Source organism: Caretta caretta, chromosome 2, assembly GCF_965140235.1.
Source record: "Caretta caretta isolate rCarCar2 chromosome 2, rCarCar1.hap1, whole genome shotgun sequence".
NCBI classification, from domain to species: domain Eukaryota; kingdom Metazoa; phylum Chordata; order Testudines; family Cheloniidae; genus Caretta; species Caretta caretta.
In genome coordinates this window covers 28,717,475-28,737,292 of record NC_134207.1, presented here as the reverse complement: position 1 = coordinate 28,737,292, position 19,818 = coordinate 28,717,475, and positions in this window count along the sequence as shown.

Sequence of the window (19,818 nt, the reverse complement as noted above, 5' to 3'; positions counted from 1 at the left end):
CTGGTTTGGGAACTAGAACCACTGGAGATCCCCATGCACTTCCAGAGGGGTGGATTACACCCATCTGTAGCATGTCCTGGATCTCCCATTCTATAGCAGTTTTAGCTTGAGTAGACCCCCGGTAAGGTTGGACTTTAATTGGGTGAGCATTACCTGTGTCAATGGAGTGGTATGCCCGTTCAGTCAGTCCTGTGGTGGCTGAGAACGTTGGCGCGTACCTAGTGCACAGCTCCTTGATCTGCTGTCGCTGCATATGCCCAAGGGTCATGGAGAGGTTCACCTCTTCCACACCACCAGCACTTTTCCCTTCGTAGTAGACACCTGAAGGCCACTCAGCATCCTCTCCTCCCTGGGCTGTAAACTGACAAACCTTTAATTCTCTGGAATAAAAGGGCTTTAGAGAATTAATATGGTATACCTTAGGCTTTCGGTTGGAGGTGGGGAATGCTATGAGATAATTAACAGCTCCCAGGCACTCCTGGACCGTGAATGGCCCTTCCCACAATGCTTCCATTTTATGGGCCTGGAGCGCCTTTAAGACCATGACCTGGTCTCCTACTTTGAAGGAACGCTCTCTGGCATGTTTATTATACCAGGCTTTTTGCTCTTTTTGAGCATCTTGTAAGTTTTCTTTAGGAAGGGCTAAAGAGGTTTGGAGGGTGTTTTGTAGGTTGGTTACAAAGTCCAGAATGTTAGTTCCTGGAGAAGGTGTAAATCCCTCCCATTGCTGCTTCACCAACTGTAATGGCCCCTTAACCTCACGGCCATATACAAGTTCAAATGGGGAAAACCCTAAACTGGGATGTGGTACAGCTCTGTAGGCAAAGAGCAACTGCTGCAACACTAGGTCCCAATCATTGGAGTGCTCATTTACGAATTTACGTATCATGGCCCCCAAAGTTCCATTAAACTTCTCCACCATGCCATTTGTTTGATGGTGGTAAGGAGTGGCAACCAAGTGATTTACCCCATGAGCTTCCCAAAGGTTTTTCATAGTTCCTGCCAGGAAATTAGTCCCTGCATCGGTGAGGATGTCGGAGGGCCAACCTACCCTGGCAAAAATGTCTGCTAGTGCCTGGCACACACTTTTAGCCCTGGTGTTGCTTAGAGCTACTGCTTCCGGCCATCGGGTGGCAAAATCCATGAAAGTCAGTATGTACTGCTTTCCTCTGGCTGTCTTTTTTGGAAAAGGACCCAGAATATCCACAGCTACTCGCTGAAATGGAACTTCAATGATGGGGAGTGGCTGGAGAGGGGTTTTGACCTGGTCTCGGGGTTTTCCCACTCTTTGGCATACTTCATAAGACCGGACATAGGTAGAAGCATCTTTGCTCATTCCCTCCCAGTGGAATGACCCCCCCAAATGCTCTTTGGTCCTGTTCATCCCAGCATGGCCACTAGGGTGATCGTGGGCTAAGCTCAAGAGCTTGGCCCGGTATTTAGTTGGAACTACCAACTGTCTCTGAGGATGCCAGTCTTCCTGGTGTCCACCAGAAAGAGTTTCCTTGTATAAAAGTCCTCTTTCTATAACAAACCTGGATCGATTAGAAGAGCTGAGAGGCAGTGGGTTGCTCCGTGCCACCGTCCAAGCTCTCTGGAGGCTTTCATCTGCTTCCTGTTCAGTCTGGAACTGTTCCCTTGAGGCTGGAGACATCAGTTCCTCATTGGATTGTGGACCTATGCTTGGTCCCTCTGGAAGCGATGTAGGGGACGGGGCTGTTTCCGTTGACTGTGAACCGCTCTCCGCTGGGACACTCTGTTGGGGTTCAAGCTCTGGCTGAGCCTCTTGTGTAGGGTTATATGCTGCTGCCGGTTCAGGTTCGGTGGGGCCCTCTGGTGTTGAGGTTGCAAATACTGGATTCAGTGCTGGCAATGGGTCTGGTGTTGGTTGTTCGGCTGGTTCCGGTTCTGGGACTGGTTTCGTCTGGGTCTCTGGGACTGAATCCACTACTGCTGTTGCAGACATTGGCCTGGGGTCCGGGTCCATCACCTCTGACCGGGTCCTGATAGAAGATTCCGGAACAGAGCTAGGCCTCACGGCTTGTTTAGCTTGGCTGCGGGTGACCATTCCCACCCTCTTGGACCACTTCACATGATTGGCCAAGTCTTCCCCCAACAGCATGGGGATGGGATAATCATCATAGACTGCAAAAGTCCACGTTCCTGACCAGCCCTGGTACTGGACAGGCAACTTGGCTGTAGGCAAATTGAAAGAGTTGGACTTGAAGGGTTGAATCGTCACTGGGATCTCTGGGTTGATTAAATTGGGGTCCACTAAGGAAGAATAGATAGCTGACACTTGTGCTCCTGTGTCCCTCCACGCGGTGACCTTCTTCCCGCCCACACTCACAGTTTCCCTCCGCTCCAAGGGTATCTGGGAGGTATCTGGGCCTACGGACCTCTGGTGTGATTCCGGTGCAATGAACTGTAATCTGTTGGGGTTCTTGGGGCAGTTCGCCTTTACATGCCCCAGCTCGTTACATTTAAAACATCGTCCAGCTGACGGGTCACTGGGGCGAGGTGGGTTGCTGGAGAACGGGGTGGTGGAACGATAAAGTGTCTGGAGGGTTCCTTGGGGGGTAGGTGGGGCCTTGGGTAGCCCCCGGTAATAGGGTGTGGTCTGGGGTTGTCCCTTCTGGTCTCCGCTCCAATCGCAACCAGTTTTCTTCTTCTCTGCCACCTCCACCCATCTGGTTTCAATCTCTCCTGCCTCGATTACAGTTTTGGTCTTCCCATCTAGGATGTATCTTTCTATTTCCTCAGGTACACCCTCTAAGAATTGTTCCATTTGCATTAGGAAGGGCAAATTTACTGGAGATTCAACACTTGCTCCTGATATCCAGGCATCCCAATGTTTCACAGTGTAGTAGGCATGTCGGGTAAATGACACGTCTGGTTTCCACCTTAGGGCTCTGAACCTCTGACGAGAATGCTCGGGTGTTATCCCCATTCTGACTCTCGCCTTGGATTTAATCAGTTCATACTTGTTCATGTGTTCTTTAGGCATTTCAGCTGCCACCTCAGCTAAGGGTCCACTGAGCTGCGGCCTCAGCTTTACCATGTATTGGTCTGTAGAAATGCTGTACCCAAGGCAGTCCCTTTCGAAGTTTTCTAAGAAGGCCTCAGTATCATCGCCTGCCTTGTAGGTGGGGAACTTTCTGGGATGGGAAGTGGTACCTGGAGAAGGATTGCTAGGGTTTGTTGGTATATTCTGCTGAGCCTTTACCTTCTCCATCTCCAGTGCATGCTTCCTCTCTTTTTCCCTCTCCTCCTCCACATGCTTCCTCTCTTTTTCCTTCTCCTCCTCCACATGCTTCCTTGCCTCCATTTCCCTCCTGGGCAGCCTCCTGTACCTCCTTCTCCAGCTGCATGAGTTCTATCTGTCTTTCATGTTCCTTTTGTTTTTCCTCAGCCTGAAATCTGGCTAATTCCAGCTCTTGTTGAGCCGTGGATTCTGTCATCCTAACCTCTCTGTTTTTAACTAACTTTACACCCGAGGTTTAGAAATAAACAAACAAAACTTGACTGTAAAATTTTGCTGTGCTGGAATAGGATACCTATTTTCTGATAGTGATTGTCAGCCTACAGAAAAAGACAATTCCCTTTGTCTCTGCTCTGGCCTCAAATCAAAGCAAAAAACCTCCAACTACTTGGAAACCTGCTTACCAGCAGCCTAAAGGAAAACAATTCCTTTTCAAACCGGTGCTCCTTGTAAAAAAAATCAAAATCCTAATAAAAAAGCCCCTGCCACTTTTGTCTCCAGGCAAATGGGTAGAACACCTCCCCCCACCCCGTTTACTTTTAGGAAAAAAAAAAAAAAACTGTGGTTTGGAAGACTGTGAATTTCCCTGCAGGAGTTAAGTACCCTGCCTCCAGGCAAAGAAAACCTGCAATTCACAAAGATAATCCCCTTTTGTCTCTGCTCTGGCCCCAAAACAGAGAAAAAACTAGCTGTTTTCCAGCAGCCCCAAAGGAAAAAAAAATCCTTTTTAAAATCTGTATTTCTAGTTCAAAAAATCTCAAATTGATCTCAAAATGATTTCAGGTTAATCCCACCGATATCACCATGTCAAGGTTCCTCCCCCACTCTGAACTCTAGGGTAGAGATGTGGGGACCTGCATGAAAACCTCCTAAACTTACTTTCATCAGCTTAGGTTAAAACTTCCCCAAGGTACAAATTAATTTTATCCTTTGTCCCTGGATCTCCACTGCCACCACCAAACTCTAACTGGGTTTACTGGGAAATGTAGTTTGGACACGTCTTTCCCCCCAAAATCCTCCCAACCATTGCACCACACTTCCTGGGAAAGGTTTGGTAAAAATCCTCACCAATTTGCATAGGTGACCACAGACCCAAACTCTTGGATCTGAGAACAATGAAAAAGCATTCAGTTTTCTTACAAGAAGACTTTTAATAGAAGTAAAGAAATCACCTCTGTAAAATCAGGATGGTAGATACCTTACAGGGTAATTAGATTCAAAACATAGAGAATCCCTCTAGGCAAAACCTTAAGTTACAAAAAAGACACACAGACAGGAATAGTCATTCTATTCAGCACAGTTCCTTTCTCAGCCATTTAAAGAAATCATAATCTGACACATACCTAGCTAGATGACTTACTAAAAGTTCGAAGACTCCATTCCTGTTCTGTCCCCGGCAAAAACAGCATACAGACAGACACAGACCCTTTGTTTCTCTCCCTCCTCCCAGCTTTCAAAAGTATCTTGTCTCCTCATCGGTCATTTTGGTCAGGTGCCAGCGAGGTTACCTTTAGCTTCTTAACCCTTTACAGGTGAGAGGATTTTTCCTCTGGCCAGGAGGGATTTCAAAGGGGTTTACTCTTCCCTTTATATTTATGACACCTAGCCTTTGTTCTTCTCCACTTTACCCAGCTAGAAGAGTTGAATAATTAGTAACAAGTCTGGTGCACCTCGGTCTCTCCTATTCTCTGTCTGTGGCACATAATAGTCTAGTTTCTGAGGGCTGTAATACTTTGGTCTAGTTGGGTTTAGTGTGCGGGTGTTGATTGGTGTTGGTGGCCTCTGACATACAGGAGGTCAGACTAGATGATCTGGTGGTCCCTTCTGACCTTAAACTCTGTGACTATCACCTTGTACCTTTCAGTAGCACCATGATGTTTTCTGGTTTTGAAGTTAATATTGATAGCATAAACTGCAAATTGTCCTCTGAGAAAGTCTTCAGCCTGGCAGATGAAACATTAGAGTGTGAACTTCCTCAATTCACATTAGGGGGTTGGAAGGCTTAATTAGCAGGAACAGAAATGACAAATCATCCTGGGAGATGTTCATGCGCAATTCTCATTGTCTTCAATGGGAGCTGTATGCACACAACTGCAGGGATAGATGACAATGTGAGTTGAACACAAGCACATTTCCCCAGATAATCAATCAGGCCCTATGATGAGCAACTGAAATTTGAATTTTTCTCCAGTGGAAATACTGAATTCACATTTGTTGCCTGAGTGTCCCACATGGGTTTAGGAGGTCAGATTAAATCTCTAACATTTTACTGTACCCAACCAAATAAACCTGCAAAGGTTTCCAATCTATGGCCCTCCCCACACCCATTTACCCATTCTTTTTCTGGGGCCTCATCCCTCTGCTGATCCTTTCCCAGATCCCTGGACCTAATCCCATACCAGAACACCAAATTTCCCTGCAAGATTTGTTGGTTCTCATGGCCATCTGTGGGCTGTGATAAAGAAGAACTAGATGTATATGTAGTAATGTATTTCTAGGTTTTTCCAAGACAAGTTCCTACTGAGTTAGCACTCCCATAAAATGTCAATAGAGTGCCCTCTCTTTTATCTAAATGAAGCCTATTCCTGTCACTTAGATTGAAATAAGTAGATGATCTTGTTATCCAAATGACCATCAGGGTCTAGAGTACATGACAGAGTTATAATCTCAATAACCATGTCTAGATAACTCATCTTTTACTGGTATTTATCATGGACTCTCTTTTTAACTTCTATCTCATTCACAGTTTTAGCCTCCCTTATTAATTAAATGCCACTGTTCATAGTCAGTGATTGAATTATCCAGTAATACTTGCTTAAAGCAATCACAATTTAAACAAAATAAAGAGTTATTTTTAATTCCAATCATCCAGTTCCAGAGGTTTTGACAGAAAATCAAATTACCAATGACTGGATTAAATGGAAGTCATTATACATAAAACAGGAATGCTACTACATAATATAATAAGAAATAGATAAAACTCTATATACGACAAAGTAATTTCAGAAGCAATTTCTAAATTTTGAGAATAAGCATTATTTAAATATATATAATTATCCATTACATTATTTCATGGGATAGTTAAGGAAATAACCTTACAATCTGTTCAGTTTTTTCCCTCCCTAATTTTCATGGTCTATTGTACAAAAATGCTTAGGTTTCTTTCTTTCTTTCTTTCTGAATATCTCATGCATAACAAATGTTCAGCAAAACCCTAGAATTCAAATACAACATTTAGCTAAAGTTATTTATAATGGTGCCTCCTTATACCTAACTAATTACCCTATGAAAGGGCCGGATTAATGCAGGGACTTTAGGGGCTGCAGCCCAGGGCCTCGGGCTCAGGGGGGCCCCGCAGGCCCGATGTGGCCTGCTTCTTCATGTCATCCGGCCCGTGGAAAGTCTCCATGTCACAGGCCGGACACTGGTCCCTGAGCATCAGCGCCTCCCCTCTCTAAGGGCTGGAGCCATGAACACTGGCTCACCGATGTGCCCTTAGGTGAGGGGCATTCAGGGAATCTCTGTGCACTGCCCCTGCCCCCAGCGCCGGCTCTGCAGCTCCCATTGATCGGATACCGTGGCCAATGTGAGCTGCGGGGGCGGCACCTGCGACACCTGTGGGCATGGGAAGCATGCACCATGCAGAGTGGCCTGGCCTCTCTGCCTAGGAGCCAGACATGTCAGCCACCTTGGGGAGCAGAGCAGCCCACAGCCAGGGCAAGCAGGGATCCTGCCTTAGCCCTGCTGCGCCGCCAACCAGGAGCCTCCAGAGGTAAGCGCCTCTTGGCTGTGGAACCTAAACCCTGCACCCCAACCCCCTACCTCAGCCCGGAGCCCCCTCCTGCACCCAAATTCCCTCCCAGACCCTGCACCCCACCTGCACCCCAACCCTCTGTCCCAGCCCTGAGCCCCCTTCTGTACTCAAACTCCCACCCAGAGCCCGCCCCCAAGCCTCCTCCTGCACCCCAACTCCCTGTCCCATCCCTGCCCCACCCCCCTAGTTGTAGCTGCACCCCCTCCTGCACCCCAATCCCCTACCCCAGCCCTGAGCCCACTCCCCAACTCCAAACCCTCAGAAGCCCCACAAAATCTAATAGCCCTGGGCCCAAAGGAGAGTTAATTCAGCCCTGCCCTGTGCAATACCCTTCACTCAGCAAATCTCCCACGGACCTCTTCTTACAGCAGTCAAGATGGGGTTAGATTTTCCACACACCTGTTGGGAACACTGGGCATGGCCACTAGGTAACTCGAGGGGATGGAAGACCACGAGTGTCGATGAAGCCCCCTCGCACTAGGCCCAAGTGTCCTTGCCCCCCCGCCTGGAGGCACTTGCAGCAGTTATGCTGAGGATCTGCAACAATATGTTGCAAAGTTAGACTGCCTGAAACTAAACAAGGCCAAACAGGGCGGATATGGCAGAACAATGCTGAACAAAGCAGCTTTATGTATGGTTTCACAGATGGTACAGAGAACAAGGGAACTAGCTGATAACTGGATTGGTTGGCTATATGGATACTTAGGGCAGCTTGCTATTGGATAAGTATGCTGGGAAAAAGGATGTATAAAAGCCTGTGTAACTTCCTGCTCTGTGTGCAGGATTTGAGATTCTGTTCTCCCTATACCTTGTTTGCAGCTGCAAATAAACTTTTCTGCTTCTCCACCCCATTGTGATTATTGGGTGACGCACACCGGGCAACGAACCTTGCTGTTGTTTGCCTCTGGCACTGGGTGCCAGCAACACACCCCTACTCTATCTTCCCAACAGTGTCTTGGCATTTTAAGTGCATAGAATCATAGAATCGTAGGGTTAGAAGGGACTGCAAGGATCATCTACTCTAATCTGTTGACAAGATGCAGGATTTGTTGTATCCAAACCATCCCGTACAGATGGCTCTCCACTCTCCTTTTGAAAACTACCAGTGAAGGAGCTTCCACAACCTCCCTAGGCAGTCTGTTCCATTGTCCTACTATTCTTATTGTTAGGAAGTTTTTCCTGAGATTTAATCTAAATGTGCTATGCTGAAGTTTGAACCCATTGGCTCTTATCCTGCCCTCTGAGGCAAGAGAGAACAACTTTTTTCTATCTTTTTTAAGGCAGCCTTTCAAATATTTGAAAACCACTATCATGTACCAGCTTAATCTCCTCTTTTCCAAACTAAACATACCCAGTTCCTTCAGCCTTTGCTCATATGGCTTGCATTACATCCCTTTGATCATCTTTGTGGCTTACCTCTGGATCCTTTCCAGTTTCTCTGCATCCTTGCTATACATTGGTGACCAAAATTGGACACAGTACTCCATCTGAGGCCTAAACAGCACTGAGTAGAATGGTACTTTCACTTCCTGTGACTTGCATGCTGTGCCTCTGTTAATGCAACCTAAAATTTAATTTGCTTTTATTGCAAACAGCATCGTATTGCAGACTCATGTTGAGGTTGTGACCCACCGCAACTTCTAAATCCTTCCCAGCAGTGCTGCTGACAAGCCAATTATCCCCCCATTCTGTATCTGTGGATTTGGTTTTTCTTCCCAAAGTGAGGCACCTTACATTTGTCTTTGTTGAATTTCATTTTGTTGTCTATAGCCCAGTTCTCCAATTTTCAAGATCCCTTTGAATTTTACCTCTGTCCTCCAAAGTGTTGGCAACCTCCCCTGATTGGTGTAGGCATGTACTTAATACTAAGGGCCTGATTTCGCAAGTGACCTCCAACTTTGCACCTAAATTTTGATTAAAATAATAACTGCTGTGACAAATAATAGTGGATGTTTTCTATCACCTATCTGTCTAAATAGCATATTGGACTACTCATAAAAGGCAGATACAAATGTGGCAATAAAATGTGCCCACGATTAATTGCAGATTCAAAAATTTGAACACCAAATTGGAAGCTGAGTCGCCATGCTATTGAAATTAGGGCATAATAATCTTTATATGGTGAACCATATATACTGCTACTTCTGTCAAACCACAGTACCTTTTATTTAGAGTTCACACATAAAATTCTATAACCATTGTGTCCCATCCCAAGATCTAGCCAGGAAAATAATAATCCTGTATATTATACTAATAAAATTTAGAACATAAATAGACTTGGCATTCCCTTAGGACAATGTACGATTCCAACTTGAAGCAGTAAGTGTTTTCTGACTGTTCTCAGCAAAGCAGGAGAGAGATTAGGTGTAGATAGTGAGCATGATTCTCTACTGCCTGGCATAGTCATTTACATCCATGCAAAGTGGGTGTAAAAAGTTGCCATTCTGATTTGGTGGCATTTTATACCCGCTTCCCTCAGATGTAAATGACTATATAAGGTATAAGGCGGAGAAGACTCAGGTGTAAGGCAGAAAAGACTCCAGAGGGACAATAATCAGTGCTTCCTTCTGAATTTTGTCAAGATTATTAACTGTTTTAGGATCCCAGCCATTGTCACCAAAAATGCTTCCTAGCAGTTCTCTCCTCACCAGAATGGGATAATATTTCACAGTGAAATTATTAGTGTTTAGCAGGTGAAAGTCAAATGGCACAAGGCTAATACACAGAAAGGTTTAGGAGGGATTTTCACAAGTGCCTAAGGGATTTAGGAGCACAACTCCCACTAACTTCCAATGGGATTTTTGCTCCCAGTTTCCTAAGGTACTTTTGAAAATGACACCTTAATTGCCATGGCTTTACTGTTCTTATCAGGTTTAGCCCACTGGTTTAGCTACTGTTTTTTGCTGAGTCAGATCTCTTGCTCCATCCGGCACTCCCTTTCCCTGTTTGGTAGGCGTGACGCAGAACTGAAATAGGCAGAGGAGCTCTTGCAGTGGCAACACAACAGTAAATGCATTTTAACTGTGCTTTTGTCCCCTCAGTTCACAGTTCTTGAGGAATGGAGTGTGGCAATGGGAGCTGGAGAAGGAAAGGGAAGGACGAATGTGATAGGATATTGGACAGAGAATGGGATGTTTTTTCCCCACAGTAGCCATACAGATGACTCAGCTTCTGGGATGACAGTCATGATGTATCAGCTGTCAGTACAAGCCCAGAATTTCAAATCCTGAAAAAAGCATTGGCCCATCTGCTTCACTGTAAGCTACTGAATCCATGTATTTCATGTATCCATGTATCCATGTACTATGTAATTTACATAGGATCACATTCTGAAACCGATAAAGCCCAGTCCCCTCTGGAGTTCCTTAGCAGAGCCTGAAGGAAAGCAACGCTGCCTGTAAGCTACTTCCATGCCTACCTTGATCTTCAGCAGCCCCCAGCAAAACTTAAAACAGCTTTAGGGAATTCTCCACCAACTGAGGACCAGGGATGCACTGTGCAGAGCTCCTGCTCCACCCATCTCCATGCCCAAGATGTGCCTTCTCTGCCCTTTACACTGTGGTGGGGGTGTGTGGAATGAGCATTGTAAAGCCAGCTACCCTAGATTACACCGTCTGAGGATTCCACTACACTTGTACCCTTCTCTGTTGCCTGAAGGGATAGTGCAAAGGCACTCAGGGCCTGATCCAAAGACCACAGCAATTAATGGTATGCTTTTTAGTGGGCTTCAGTTCAGGGCCTCATTGGGGGTTGCGGATCTGGCCCAAAGAGCTCAAATGGAAATGGAAAGTGTGACTGTGCCTCATCAGCCTGGTTAGAAATAGATGAACAACCTCTGGAAAATGCAAAATGAACTGATGGGGAAACTCTGCCAAGAAGCCAGATGCTGAAGTTGGAAGAAATGTTATTGCCAACCAAAAGAAGGAAGGAAGGAAGAGAAAATAAAGCCATTAATCCAACAACATGCCATGAAAAAAAGCAGCACATTTTTATGGTCAACTTATTTCTAAGGTATTTATATAAATAGCCACTCTGTGAATATTTATATACTGTGAAAGTTACTCCCCTTCCAATAGTAAGATTTCACTATATACACCAGGCCCTCTGCTTTTGGGCTGTGTCGCCTTTATGCCAAGGCTTCCTGCTTTGAAAGCTGCATTGAAATGCTAAGTCTTCATGCTTCAAGGGCACAGTGACACAGGAAACCTAGCGCAGCATTAATGGTGAGATAAAGGTACTTTCTGAGGTTGTCTGCTCTGGCACAGTGTGATCCAATAAACAGGAAAGCGTGAATAATTTCCCTAGGTCCACAAGTAGCCTGCTATTTTGTAACCACAGTAGTAAGTGTAAATACTTTCACTTCCCTGCTGCCACTTTTTGTTAACCATTAAATAAAATAACTATGAGTTTTTTAAACTATGAGTGGTTTTAAAAGAACTGTTCAATATATTTTAAATTGTATAACACTGTAATTGACTGATCTACTATTTAGTATTACAAGGAAATAATATAAGTACCTTTTCTAAGGAGTGCGTATATTTGTGAAGAATGCCCGGCTACACTGACATTGAAGTAATAAGTTAAATCTAATGTCTTACTGCGTAAGAAGATAAGAACATAAGAATGGCCATACTGGGTCAGACCAAAGGTCCATCTAGCCCAGTATCCTGTCTTCCGACAGTGACCAATGCCAGGTGCTTCAGAGGGAATGAACAGAACAGATAATCACCAAGTGATCCATCTCCTGTCTCACATTCCCAGCTTCTGGCAAACAGAGGCTAGGAACACCATCCTTGCCCATCCTGGTGAATAGCCCTTGATGGATCTATCCTCCATGAACTTATCTAGTTCTTTTTTGAACCCTATTATAGTCTTGGCCTTTACAACATCCTCTGGCAAAGAGTTCAAGAGGTTGACTGTGCACTGTGTGAAGAAATACTTCCTTTTGTTTGTTTCAAACCTGGTGCCTATTAATTTAATTTGATGACCCCTAGTTCTTGTGTTATGAGAAGGAGTAAATAACACTTTATTTACTTTCTCCACACCACTCATGATTTTATAAACCTCAATCATATCCTCCCTTAGTCATCTCTTTTCCAAGCTGGAAAGTCCCAATCTTATTAATCTCTCCTCATATGGAAGCTGTTTCATCCCCCTAATAATTTCTGTTGCCATTTTCTGTATCTTTTCCAATTCCAATATAACTTTTTTGAGATGGGGCGACCACATCTGCATGCAGTATTCAAGATGTGGGTGTACCATGGATTTACACAGAGGCAATATGATAGTTTCTGTATTATTATCTATCACTTTCCTAATGATTCCCAACATTCTGTTCGCTTTTTTGACTGCCTCTGCACATAGATTGGATGTTTTCAGAGAACTATCCACAATGACTCCAAGATCTCTTTTTTGAGAGGTAACAGCTAATTTAGACCCCATCATGATTTCCAATGTGCATTACTTTGCCATTATCAACACCTAATTTCATCTGCCATTTTGTTGCCCAGTCACCCGGTTTTGGGCAATCCCTTTCCAATGATGTCACTTTCAATTCCGAATAGTATCCAAGAAGAGTTCACATCTGGTCAGTATTAGGAGTTGCAGCCATTTATGAGTGTTAAAAATGGAAAGAGCTAAGAAAAATTACCTGGCCAAATCTTGAGAAGTGTGTGTACAAAACATGCACATACTTTTCCATGCTCTAAACATAGGCTTGTTCAAACTGATGCACACAAGACGTCAGGGCTTCCCTCTACATGTGCAAATGCATTTATTCAAAACCATAACTTTTGCACATGGGCTTCAAGTGCTGCTGTGCCACTGGCCACTTTTGAAAATTTGGCTCCTTGATGGCAATAATGATACTTTCCAAAATTGCAGATTTATACCACATCCACAACTGGTGTAAATCACAATAATGCCATAGCACTGGTGTGTGAACTCTTGGAACATGCTGTAACTGTTTGTGTATGTGTACATACAGTTTCTTCATTGAGCTTTGTAATATTGTGTTTATTATACAATAAGAGCTTTACTAGCTAATGTTTTTTACACAGGATTCAGGCTTAGGAATGCTTCAGTTCTAATGCCGGCTCTGACATGGACTCCCTCCGTGGCCTTGAATAAATTAATTATCCTTTCCAAAAAACTTACATCTGTATGAGGTGAAGTGAGGATTAATGAGTTAATGTTTGCAAAAGTTGTTTGAAAAGCATTATACAAAGTAGAGATGGACTCAGGCAGCAACATTTTGGTTTTGGCAAAATATTTTGCCTTTCCAGTGACAAGATCAAAACTTCCTAAGGTATAGGTTTGGATTACTCTCAAATTCTAGAGATAGCTCAATTTGGATTCAACTCAAAACTTCAAATGTTTATGGGAACTATTCCCCCTTGTTAAGCTCCACCCAATCTTATCCCCCTTCCCAATAGGTTTCCTTCCCCAAACATCACACCGTAATTCATACCTGGTGTTGTCTTTTAGTGCAAGGTCTGGTGGCCACCTCCACTTCTGGTGTCTTCTAATTTTGGATGGCCTTGGCACCTAATGGCCTCCACCTCCATTCCCCTCCTCCTACACTTATGGGAGAGGCCATTGGTTGCTCCCCATGACTGGATATTCAAGCTGAAAGGAGAGGAGGAATGGAAGGCTATCAGGTAACAGCCAACTTTCTTCCACAGAATAGTTTTCATCCATCCCAGGCATCAAGTGAGCCAGTTATCTCCCTGCTTCAAACACTGTTGATTTTCAGAGAGTGAAATCCTTTACATAGTTGCAAGCACTGATAGATCTTGTGTGTGGCTAAAGCAGGGAGTGAAATGTTCTACTCTTTGCTGTCCAAGAAGACCATGGATGGGAAGGGGTTTAGTGCCTTACTTAGCAGCTCCCTCCCACAAAAGTCCAGAGTTGGGAGAGTGGCCACAGATTGCTCAAGTGAAGGGGAAGGGAGGTGAATACCAGAAGACCTCCTTCCCACCAATAGTAGGCCAGGGCTGGGAATCTTGTTCCGTGTGGAGCCTGGGAGTGGAATTGTGAAAGGATAGAGGACATGGGACAGAGCTGGAGTACATTTTTCTTCCAATAGCTCCTCCCCATTCCTCCCCACCATAGCTAAGACCAAGAATAAGTCTCTTGTGGCTTTGGTTTTATATAAGCCACAAACCCATTGGGACCCGTCCTGATGTGGGTCCTTAAATCCAAATGTCCACACAATTAAGAGGAATCATAGAATCATAGAAGATTAGGGTTGGAAGAGACCTCAGGAGGTCATCTAGTCCAACCCCCTGCTCAAAGCAGTACCAGGTTTGCTTTTAGTTCTGTATAAGGCAGAACAAGAGTAACATTTATTCTGCTTTCAGTTTCTCTACCTTTTCATGTTGGATCTACTGATCCCAAGAGTTATGATACACAGCTCTTTCACTGTTCGTCACATGGTCTTGTCAACTGCTGGAAATGGCCCACCTTGATTATCACTAAAAAGTTTTTTTTCTCTCTCCTACTGGCAATAGCTCACGTTACCTGATCACTCTCGTTACAGTGTGTATGGTAGCACCCATTGTTTCATGTTCTCTGTGTATATAAAATCTCCCCACTGTATTTTCCACTACATGCATCCAATGAAGTGAGCTGTAGCTCACAAAAGCTTATGCTCAAATAAATTTGTTAGTCTCTAAGGTGCCACAAGTACTCCAGCTCTTTGACTGATTGCAGCCTAACTGTGTCACAGCCAGTTATATTCCCATCAAGCTCAAAATCCTGAGCTGGAATCTGACCTGGTTTCATTTTTGTGTATTAATTTTCTTTTAAAGGATGCCTATATTTTATGTCAATAAGTTAAACCTTTATTTATGTTCTGATTTAATAGCCATATTAAACAAACTGCAACTATTAAAAGAAAATCAAGCACACTTTATAACATGGACATCTTCCTCGGCAAGCCATTTAAATGGAAGGTTGGAGCCAACTTCCATATTATATGATTCAAAGCAGCCATACTCAGGAAAGCTACTTTTAGTTAAATGTTCACATTTATAGAAGGATTATCACGCGGATCTATTACTTCACTTTACTTTGTCTCTAAAACTATAAAATGAAATTAAACAATGGGGAAAAGTGAGGCCAGAGAAGATTAAGCAGTATGTGTTAGCATTTCAACATCAAGATACAATATGATTTGCAGCCAAGTACAGGGTACAGAAGGAGAAAAGGTGCAGAAGAACCAGAAGTACTGTACAAAGATGCAAACAAATAAGCAAATGTAAAGTTAACCATCTCAAATGAAAATTAAGCGTCTGACTCAAAGCTCTTAAGGTCCATGGGAATTTCTCCATTGACTTCAATGGGATTTGGCTCAAGCCCTATATTATTATTTATATTCTGGTGGCTCCCAAAGCACTCGCAGCCTGTATTTTGCTAAATGTTGTACAAATTACACAGGAAGTCAAGGTCCCAGCACTGAGGACCTTCGAATTTATCTTCAAAATGTACCTAAATTTCTGTATAAATATGAACTGTATTCTATTCAATAAAATAGAAAATGAATCTAGTTTTGAGCACAGGACAAATTCTTCTCTGTTACACCAGTGTAAGTAAATGGAGTTATTCTGGATTTACACTGGAATGACCAAGAGCAGAATTTGTTCCCTTGTTCATAGCCCACTATTAATACATGATGGTTGCACAACGAAGAAACTGTTGCTAAGGCCTCATCCTAGTAAACAGTCCTTGGAAAGAAAAACTCATCCCAAAGGGAATGCAAAATGGGCTGTCTTTCAGATATTACATCCTCTCCTCCATATAGAGCCTCTGATTCTGTGGAGCAGCCAGGAACAAAGCTAGAGGTTGCCATGGGGCCACCACAGGAATCCTTGAGCTAAACCCTTGCTTGCCAGAACAGTTGTATGGAAGATCTTTCCTTCCTTCCTTCCTTCCTTCCTTCCTTTCTTGTCTCCATCCACCCAGCAATGGAAGCATGACAGCTTAATTGCCTTGAAGCCACTGGCTGCTTGGGTCATAGTTGTACTCTAGGACCCTTCCAATGTGGATCACAGAACATGTAGGGGCATGAAAATGACATTTTATGCAGCATTGACTTGATGTCATTTTTTTGCCTATGATATGTTGTTTTCACAGGGCAAGGAACATACCGTGGAATTGTTCCCCAGCTCTTCCCTCCCCTTCCTAGACACCATTCCCCGTTTATTCTTGTTGTCTCTTGACCTTCATTGAGTAATAAATGAAATTTCAAATTTCTAAATTATAAATTTCATCAAAAAAACAGGATTTTTTAAAAAATCACAATTCCCTCCCCTATGTTTTAATCATTTGTGATAGCAACTGCTTGGCTGATAAATGTATAAAAGTTCTTGACTCTATGCAAAATACACACCTAGGTATTGTACGTTACAAAGTTATCATTTAAAATGTGCCAATTCACATAGAAAATCCACTCAGCCACACTTTATAACAAAAATAATGAAAAAGAACTAGACATCTTAATCACGTCAAAAATTGTTTTCCTCTGATGTGTAGGCAAGCATAGTTTTGCAAAGCTGTTATAGACTATAATACTTGCATATTTAGGGACTGATTATGCTCTCATTTGCATTTTTAATGGAGTTATTCCTGATAAACCTGATTTAATTGAGATTAGAATCAGGACCTTAATATTTGTGGAAGAAGACCTCATCATTTCCCTAGCTGGACTGAATTACAAATTACAACCATATTTCACTAATGCATTTAAATAGCTATTAGCAAACCTTATGTTAATCTTAAATAATATATGAGGAAATGTGCCTGTGAATCTTTTAATAAATAAATATTAGAAATATTAAGTTATTTACTAGATAGTAGAAAAATCAACAAACCCTATCTATAACCCTGGGAAATTAGGCGTGAATGATATAATGCTATTACATACAACTTATAGATAAAATTCTATTCTTGAATGTGCCCTATGGATCTGTTGTCTGCAATAGAGATCATCAGAAGATACTGCATACAAAGTTCCATCCTAAAGTATACAATAAAAATCCAGGACCAGATCATCAGCTGGCTGGTCTAATTTGTCATTACTGCACTGACTACAATGGAGGTGTTACAAGTTACACCAGCTGAGAAACTGGCCCCCAGGGTATGGTTAAGAGAACACTGGTAAGTCAGATCCTTGCTGGAATAAATTGGCCTAAGCCCACCAAAGTCAATGGTGTGCTGTCAATTTACACCATCTGAGGATGAGGCCCATAGTTTCGATCTGATTTTTTTGCCCTATATTTGTATGGTATTTTTCATATGAAACTATCACAAAAAAGCTTTGCAGCTGACCGCACAAGACTGTTCTCCTTTCAAGCTTTGGCTCATATTCTGCCTTTAGAATTGTGCTTGAAAGTTTAGTTGAAGTCAAATCTAGACTATGGCTCCATATGCTGGGTGAGGGGGGAATAAAACTAATTATAGTGTAAAATTTAGTGTCAGTGCTGTAGCAGAGTATTAACCAATGTTCTTACAGCTCTGAATAAAAGGCATGGCACAAATTCAATTCATTGCCACCATGGAGTTCGAATTTATAGTGCATAGAGCAGAAAAGAAAGTGAAAAATAGCACACAGAAGTGCTTGCAACTTTCAAAGCCTCCAGAGAGCTTTACATAGCTTTGTTAAAGGATTGCTTTTTATTCCATTTCTTTCACAGTCTTAGCAGTATAGGCTCTAGATTCAGAGAGTGTATTATTTTTAAGACTTTTCCCTTATTGACAAACCAGTGCAGAGTTATATAGATGTTTCCATCCGCTTCCTTGTTTCTGCTTTCTGTTTCTATTTCCTGATTGTTCGTTTGTTTGCTGTTTTGATAAGTTATACATACACTGTATGGAAAGATTTCCAGTTCTAATCTTTCACGGAGGTTCATCTAAGCACAGATTTATTTACAGAACCAAAGCTGTCTTCTGTGGGAAAGATTTAAGAGTGTGAGATTTGCACTGAATGAATCTCTAGGACACTATTCAATGTGCTGGTGGTCTGATTGACAGCTAAGAGAGACATCCTTGTTTCAACATCTCAGTGTAGTTGCCCGATGCACTTTAGAATTATATGCCTTATTAGGGCAATCTTATGAAATGAGACAAAAATAGTCATCAGATATTCAACTTCTTTGAGTATACAAACTTGAAAATATCAGTATCCCTTCATGAAAATTGTAACAGGTGCCATTAAAATGATTTTTTTTTCTTTACACTGAAAAGCACTGTAGGATCAAATAATTTCCTTTCAGGACATGCAGTTCAGCCAAGATAAGTTCCTCTGTTCATCATCAGCACAAAACAGCAGTGAATATGAATCACTGAATTAAATCTTATTAAATTGTAAGAGCTTTTCTTCCAGTAACACTTACACTGCAACACTTAATGCATAACCCAAAAGAAGTAGAATAATTGAATTGGTTTAGAATGTCAGATCCTTTGAAACCATCTAAACATCACTAATCACTAATACTGTCAGGATTTTGAAATTCAAGAGTGTATCTTGTTTCCCTTGGGACAAGAACGTTAAAAATAAGTTTGGTTCTTGACTTTAAAAGTTAATTTAAGAGTAGTGTCCAGCATAGAGGTTACCCCTGGTCCCATAACAATTTCAGGAAATAAAAAATTGGGCCTGTACAAAAAGTGTGGCTAATATATAATCAGGGGAAAAAAATCTTGTTTATGTTATTCATAGTTTTTCACTGCTGAAATTTGCTATTTTCAAATATTTATGATAATACTGGGACATTGTACTACTGGTATCATTTAAACAGGCTATTTGAAAACTGCTATATAGAACAGGAACTCTTTTGCCTCTATTTTCTTTAAATTAATCACTTTTGGTTTTGGCTTATACTGAAGACATGCTTAGAAAAAAATCATAAGGCCATATTTTTGAAAAAGTTTAGCTCCCAGCAGCTTCAGTTCAGGTACCTACATAAGTGTCTGGATTCTTAAAAGTGCTTCTAGGTGCTCAGCACTTTTGAAAATTTGGCCACATATTTAAATATTTAGATGAGATATGAGTTCTTTTTTTTTTTTAATTCAGGTCCTAATTGTGGGTGGTGAGCACTTGAAAATCTGGTCCTTAAATGTAAAGGAGACTCTTCCAGGGTCCGATCCCCCAGCTCCAATCACACTTTCATTATTTATCCACAGTGGAACAGTTTCAACAGGAGAGACGAAAGGAACCACACATAAATATATCCCATAGCTCAATCATTAGAGCACTCTCCTGAGAGGTGGGAGACTCTGTTCAAATCCTTTCTCTCCTTCTGGCAGAGAAGGGGAATTGAGCATCCCAGGTGAATGCTTTAACCAATGGGATTAAAGTTGTAAGTGGGCACCATGTCCTCTTTGGCCATTTTGTGTGGAGCCAGACAAGTGCCTAACTCATTCCCACTCAAGTGCCTTAGGTGCTTCAGGCAGCTTGTTCTCATTCAAAAACTGCTATGTAGAGATAAAAGAAAAGGAGTACTTGTGGCACCTTAGAGACTAACCAATTTATTTGAGCGTGAGCTTTCGTGAGCTACAGCTCACTTCATCGGATGCTGTAGCTCACAAAAGCTCATGCTCAAATAAATTGGTTAGTCTCTAAGGTGCCACAAGTACTCCTTTTCTTTTTGCGAATACAGACTAACACGGCTGTTACTCTGAAACCTATGTAGAGATAGGTGCCTTCCTGCAGCCTGGACTTAGGTTACTATCTCCATCAGAGAGG